This window comes from Rattus norvegicus, chromosome 15, assembly GCF_036323735.1.
Source record: "Rattus norvegicus strain BN/NHsdMcwi chromosome 15, GRCr8, whole genome shotgun sequence".
In the NCBI taxonomy this organism is placed as follows: Eukaryota; Metazoa; Chordata; class Mammalia; order Rodentia; family Muridae; genus Rattus; species Rattus norvegicus.
In genome coordinates, this window is record NC_086033.1 from 12,794,762 (window position 1) to 12,802,374 (window position 7,613).

The 7,613-nt window shown below is 41.7% G+C and overlaps 1 pseudogene; it reads left to right on the plus strand.

Annotated features, from left to right (window-relative positions):
• Positions 1–1,180: 1,180 nt before the first annotated feature.
• Hdac1-ps20 (Histone deacetylase 1, pseudogene 20) lies at positions 1,181–2,543 on the plus strand (annotated as a pseudogene).
• Positions 2,544–7,613: the final 5,070 nt, after the last annotated feature.

Sequence of the window (7,613 nt, forward strand, 5' to 3'; positions counted from 1 at the left end):
TCTTACCTGTGGTCCCGAGGCTCAAGTTCGCTCTCAGGGTGCTGCCCACGGGCTCTCTGCGGTGGCAGCAACCAGGAAGACCTGTGCCGCCCCTTCTGGGAGCTTCAGTGCACCAGGGTTCCAGATGGCCTTTGGTGTTTTCCTCTGGCGTCCGAGATGTGTGTGCAGAGAGCAGTCTCTTCTGGTTTCCCAGGCTTGTCTGCCTCTCTGAAGGTTTAGCTCTCCCTCCCACGGGATTTGGGTGCAGAGAACTGTTTATCCGGTCTGTTTCCTTCAGGTTCCGGCGGTGTCTCAGGCAGGGGTCCTGCCGCTCCTGGGCCCTCCCCCACGGGAGCCCAGAGGCCTTATACAGTTTCCTCTTGGGCCAGGGATGTGGGCAGGGGTGGGCAGTGTTGGTGGTCTCTTCTGCTCTGCAGCCTCAGGAGTGCCCAATTTCATTTTTCAATGACTTGAAGTTTTTATCAAACAAGTCTTTCACTTGCTTGGTCAGAGTTACCCTACGATATTTTATATTATTTGAGGCTACTGTAAAAGGTGTTGTTTCCATAATTTCTTTCTCCATCTGTTTGTCCTTTGTATAAATGAGGGCTACTGACTTTTGTGAGTCAATTTTGCAACGTTGCACTTTGATGAAAATGTTTATCACCTGGAGGAATTTTGGGTGTCGCTTATGTATACTATCATATCATCTGTGAATAGCAATACTTTGACCTCTTCCTTTTTATTTTGTATTCCCTTGATCTTCTTCAACTGTCTTATTGCTTCAACTAAAACATCAAGTACTGTATTTACTAGATATGGAGAAAATGGACAGTTTTGTCTTGTTCCTGATTTTAGTGAAATTGCTTTGAGATTCTCTCTTTTTAATTTGATGTTAGCTATAGACTTGTTATAAATTTTCTTCATTGTATTTAGGTATGCCCCTTGTATCTCTAATCTCACCTGGAAATTTATCATGAAGGAGTGTTGGATTTTGTCAAAGGCATCTAATGAGATAGTCATATGGGTTTTTTCTTTCCATTTATTTATGTGGTGGATCACATTGACTTATTCTTGCATGTTGAACTGTCCTTGCATTCTTGGATGAAGCCTGTTTGATCATGGTGGATGATCTTTGTGATGTATTATTGTTTTGAGGTGTTTAAATGGAGACTGATGGGAGAGCTGGGCAGGGAACCTAATGGTACAGACTCTGGACACAAATAGGAAATTCTGTTACTACTATGACAGATATGTTGGAAACTACCATTATGGACAAAAGCCACCCAATAAAGCCTCCCTGAATCTGCATGACTCACAATTTGCAGCTCAACTATGATCTCTAAGTCAATGCTGAGGAGATGACCAAGTATAACCATGATGACTACATTAAATTCTTATATTATATTGCCCAAACAACATGTCTGACTATAGCACACAGATACATACATTCAATGTTGGTGAACTCTGTCCAGTATTTGGTGACTTCTTTGAGTTCTACTGGTTGTCTACGGATGGCTCTGTGATAAGTGCTATAAAACTTAGCAAGTTGAAGATCCACAGTGCTGTGAACTATGCTGGTATCCTGTGTCATATCATACAAAGAAGTTTAAAACATTTGGCTGCTGTTATGACCATCTTGAAACTGTTCAAGTGTCATCAAAGGGTGCTGTATATTGACATTAATATTCACCATGGTGATGATGAAAAAGAGGCCTTCTATACCACAAAGTCATGACCATGTCCTTTTTTAAATACCAAAAGTACTTCCCAGGAACTGGGAACATACAGAATATTAGGGATGTCAAAGGCAAGTACTATGCTGTTAACTAGCATGAGGCGAGACCAGTAAGGAGTCCTATGAAGCTATTTTCAAGCCTATCATATCCAAAGTAGTGGGGAAGTTCCTACCAAGTGCAATGGCCTTACAATCGTGCTCAGATTCCCTGTCCAGTAAGTAGTTGGATTGCCTTTATCTCACAATCAAAGAGCATGCCCAGTGTTTGGTGTTCGTCAAGAGTTTCAATTTGCTTATGCTAATGATGGAAGAAGGGACCATTCATAATGTCACGCTGTGCTAGATGTAAGAAAGAGCTCTGGCTCTGGACACAGAGATCACGAATGAGATACCATACATTGACTAGTTTGAATACTTTGGACATTATTTTAAGCACACTAGTCTTTCTAATATGACGAAGCAGAACACTGATGAATACCTAGAAGAGATCAAGCAGTTGCTTTTTGCGAACTTGAGAATGTGACCCATGCCTTTGGGGTCCAAATCCAGGCAGTACCTGAGGATGCCATCCCAGATGGGAGTGGTAATGAGGACAAGGAAGCCCCTGACAAACACATCTCCACTTGCTCCTCTAACAAGCAAATTGCCTATAAAGACTTTTCCAATTCAGATGAGGAAGTGGTCACAAGAACTTTTATCATTTCATAGAAAGCCAAAAAAGTCAAAACAGAGGGTGAAAAAAGGAAGATCCAGAAGAGGAAAGTGAGTCACAGAAAAGGAGAAGCCAGAAGCCAAAGGAATCAAAGAAGAGGTCAAGTTGATCTGAGCAAGAACTGTAGCTCTGGCCTGTCCCCAGGTTCCTCACTTTTCCAGTCTCTCAGATTTTATATTTTCTATTCTCTGTATATCCATATGAAATATATTAAATATAATGTCCTCAGGGACTAAATAGGAACTAGGGACCAGAGCCTGGGCTTGGTACTGGAGAGCTCTTCTCAAAGTTTCTTTGGCCATCCTGTCCCGGGTCTTCATTTTGAACCTGAGTGGAAAGGAAACAACCAGGAGACAAAATCCTGAAGTGCCCAGTGCCTGCCTAGGAGCTCTGCCAAGATGCTCTTACTGAGCTTTCTAGAGGGGATGACTGGATCTTCTGGGACTCTTTGTTTCAGCTTAGGTAATAGCAGCCATTTTTAGCTTGGTTCTTTTTATACCTTCCCACAAATCTCAGGCCAGCAGAACTCATGTTGCCCTGTCTTACTCAGTTCTGCAGGTAGGGATGGTTAGCCTAACTTCTTTTTTTAAATATTTTCATGTTGTGAGACTCTTTGTAATAAAACAGCATATTTCCACTAAAAATTGTTTATCTAATCTTGATTTAACTGTAGTAAGTGGTGTCTACCCAGGAGATTATCCATTTTTTTTCAAATTTCCAATTTTGTGAAGTATAGATTTTGGAAGTATGACCTAATGATTTTTTTAGATTTCCTTGGTATCTTGTTATGTCCCCCTTTTCATTTCTGATTTTGTTAATTTAGATATTCTCTCTGCACCTTTTAGTTAGTTTGGATAATTGTCTGCCTTGTTGATTTTCTTAAAGGACTAACTCTTTGTTTCACTGATACTTTGTTTTGTTCTCTTTGTTTCTATTTTATTGATTTTGCCCTGCATTTGATTATTCCCTGCTGTCTAACTCCTCTTGGGTGTGCTTATTTCTTTTTGTTCTAGAGCTTTCAGATGCTCTGATAAGTTGCTAGTATGAGAACTCTACAATTTCTTCTTGTAGGCCCTTAGTGATATGAACTTCCCAAATAGCACTTCTTTCACTGTCTCCCATAAACTCAGGTAGGCTGTGCCTTCATTTTCATTAAATTCTAGGAAGTCTTTAATTTCTTTCTGTCTGTCTCTCTTGATCTACTTTCCATTGAGTAGAGAGTTGTTTAGTGTCCATGAGTTTGTAAGCGTTCTATTGTTTCTGTTGTTGATATTGGGCTTTAAGTCATAGTGGTCTGATAGGATGAAGGGAGTTATTTCAATTTTCTTGTATCTATAAAGACTTGCTTTGTGTCTGATTCTGTGGTCAGTTTTGGAGAAAGTTCTGTGAAATGCTGAGAAAAAGGTATATCTTCTTGTTTGGATAGAATATTCTTTAAGTATCTGTTATGTTCATTTGGTTTATAACATGAGTTGGCTCCAGCATTTCTATTTAGTTTTTTTGTCTAGATGACCAGTCAGTTGGTAAGACTGGGTTTATCAAGTCTCCCACTATCATTGTGTGAGGTGAAATATGTGATTTAAGCCAGTAGTAGTTTGTTTGTTTGTTTGTTTTTTTAACAGAAGTGGGTGCCCTTGTGTTTAGGGCACTGATATCAAGAACTGAAAGGTCATTTTGGTGCTTTTTTCTTTGATGAGTATGCAGTGTCCTTCCCAAACTCTTCTGATTAATTTTGGTTCCAAGTCTCTTTGTTAGTTATTAAAATGGTTACACCAGCTTGCTTCTTAGGACCATCTGCTTGGAATGTCTTTTTCAAATCCTTCACTCTGAGTCTAGTACTACAACATACATCCTTCATGTTGATGTATGTTACTTGTGTGTAGCAGAAGGATTGGTCCTCTTTCACATCCATGTCTTAGTGGTATGAGTTTGAGGTGATGATAGGTCTAGGAGCTGATTCTCGGTTTCTCTTTATTAAGTGGATATTTTGTTCCATGGTTGTTGTTTCCTCTCTGGATTCTCAGACAGTGTTTTGTTAGTTTTACTGACCCTTTGGCTGCTGTGTTCATGGGAATGCTTGCTGGTGTTGGAGGGTGGAGAAAAGGCAAAGCCAGGGTGAGATGGTCTGTTGCAACACTAAGTGTGACCCTGAGGATAGGTATTGAGGACAGAGACTGGAAAAGGTCTGAGGCTATACTACCTGGTCATCTGACAGCTGTGACCTTTGTTTGGGGGATGAGACACAGTGATAGCATGGAGGGCAGGCTAGAGAGGATGTTCTGTGGGGTCCACAGAAGTAGACAGGGAGAGAAAAGGTTGCACCTGGTGTTCTATTTCAGCACTGTGAGCAATCCTGACAATTGGATCTAGGGGATCAGAGAAAGTGGAGAAGACCATGAGCAGCCTACCTGCTCTTCTAAAATTTTTAATTCTTATTTAGTGCATTCTCAATATATCTGTCCCAGTTTAAGTGCAAGTGGGCATTAAATACAGAAAACAAGCAGAAGCCCCTTATTTGTGAAGCTAGCAATTTCCCCAGTGTTCCAAAGGTTTGTGATCCTAAGGTGCTGGGTTCTGATGCGTTATTATACTGTGTTATGTATTGTTAACTACACAGATAATTTAACTATGTAATATAACAGAGAAACAAACAAAAAAGAGAAAGTGAGGGTGGAGGAGAGAAAGAGGAGGAGAAAAGGAATGAAGAAAATGAAAAGAAAGATGAAGAAGCGGATGAGGAGGCAGAGGAGGGAGCAGAGGAGGAAGAAGCAGAGGAAGAGGACAGGCATGAGGAGAAAGGTATCACTTTCCCCTACCTTGGGGTTAGTGAATCTGTGTCTCTGTGTAAACTTGAATCAGACATTTGACCCCTCTGAGCCTGCTTGTGCTTCTAGAAAATGTGGGTAGCCATGCTACATCAGACCCATTTTTAAACTCAGAAAAGTAATTAATTGGAAGAACTTCAAAAAATGACATTTGTATTTCTCCTATCCCATCAATCAAACACAATTGATATTTTATACACATCCTTCCAAATATGTAGCCAATGAATCAGCATTTGAGAGTAGTGAACAGGATACAGATAGGATTGTTAGTGTGCTTTTAAATGTTGCACTAACAAAGGCAGAGGGTGCTTACCCAGGATGGCTGCTGTCCTCATCCTTTTGTGTGCAGTGAACTTTTAGAGTTCTTGTAAAACAAAAAAACTTCCAGGTCACATTTTGCTGTTCTCTGCCTCATATACTTTACTTGGGTTTTCCCGTCTCCTTATGGGTATAATGGTGGCAACTTCTGGTCTCCACTCCATAGGCTTTGAGGGAGCCGTGAGTCTCCTGCTGCTCATCTCTTCTTGGTAGCACTGAGATGAAACTTCTCTCAGAACTCCCCCAAACCTTCCGCAGAAGCATCAGAGGCCTTAGAAAGGAAATCCTTTCTCGTGCATAGACCTCCTCTATGTTCAAAGCTCCTGAACTCATACTAAACCCCTGCCCACACTGGTTTCTTTCTAGTCATCAGCTTGCTCAATGGAATTTTTCTTACTAGTGTGTCCTTCAGTACCTGCCTACCCCTGGGCTAAGGTGAGCTTGTCTCTGAACTATAGTGTCTCTGGTCTCATCTTAAGAATTACCATCATGCCTTCTCTAATGCTCTACCAAGTGGGAGCTGGTAGGCCCAGCCTGACTTGGGCCTTGCATCTATTCTCTTTGGCTAGGTCTCAGGCCCATCCTCATTAGCCTAACCTTCCTTACTTGGCAATCATCCTACAAACATCCACAACTCCCTGAGTGCTATTAGGCTGAACTTTTTATAATTACAAATTTGGTTAACCTTTGGACACCTCCATGATTTTTCAATAGCTACTCCTTGCAATGCTGGTTGAGGTCCAAGGAAGCTTAAAATAGTATTGCCAGTTCTCAGCAAAGACACCAATGACAGAAGAGGTTCAGAGAAAACTGCTGATGCATTCAGACCAGGCCAGGATAGAGTCAGGCCTACTCAGAGAATTAGAGCTAATCTACAATACATATATTCAAGACTATTGAGAGCCTACAGTGAGACAACTTCATAGAAGACAAGGGGCCTGTTCAGATGGGAATGGCACAGACCATGTGCCTAAGCTGCCTCCTAGTCACAAAGAGTAGCAGAGATTGTGCAAATAGTGTAAGAAAGAGAATGTGTGGTGGGGCAAGATTTTTCCTGGGGAGTTTTCAGAAAGGAGAAAGATGTAACCAGAGATAAGAATTTAAGGGCAAGTAATTTACCGATGTGAGCCCAAAATCCTGCAGTAGGAAACTAGATTGGCAGCAGGAGAGAACGCAGAAGAGCAGACGAGGGTAGCAAAAGGCCTCCCCTCTTGGAGAAGCTCAGAGTCAGGGGTCAGTTCATATTTATGTTTCCCTGCTCCAGAGCCGCAGCTGATAACCAGCAAGATTGGGAAACAGGGAGACAGATTAGATGAAGCCCTTGAACTTGCTATGTACTCAACTCAGGTTGGAGGACAGATTCTAGAGCAGCAGTTCCCAACAGGTGGGTCATAGCCCCTTTAGGGGTTGCATATCAGATATCTTGCAAATCAAAAATAACTTTATAGTTGGGGGTCACCACAGCATGAGGCTATAGCATTAGCGAGGTTGAGAAACACTGCTTTAGAGCAATGAGGTGAAGGAAATCAAAGAGCTATACCCAGTGGTCCCTTCCATCCAGTCTACCCAGAAAGCTTAGGGAGTACCACATGCTATCTCTGCTAAGGGTTGGAAGAAGCTGGGTCGAGCTTGAGAACTCTAGGCTTCCTTTATGTATGGTGTTAATTCGTCATCAACTAAGAACTACTGCTTTGGAATTTAAACTTTTCTAAAAATAATATTTGTAGAACGCAGCAGTCCTAAAACTCAAATCTCAAATGCTATGTCACAGGCCAAAGAGAACGTGCAGATCAGTGCGTGGTCATTATGTGTAGTGCCAAGTAAGGTGCCACTCAGACGCATATGAAAAGGGAGCCTCTGGTGAGGATGCTCACCGTGTGAGCACAGATTAAAGGGAGGGGTAGGGGAAAGAGAACACAAATTGCAACCTATTCCTGTGCCCCATGAAGCTACCTCAAGTATGACGGACATGGTGCTTCATGGTAATAGTCATGCCAGTGGTAGCACTGATGGGCTACTTGAAAATCTGTTTTGCTGCTTG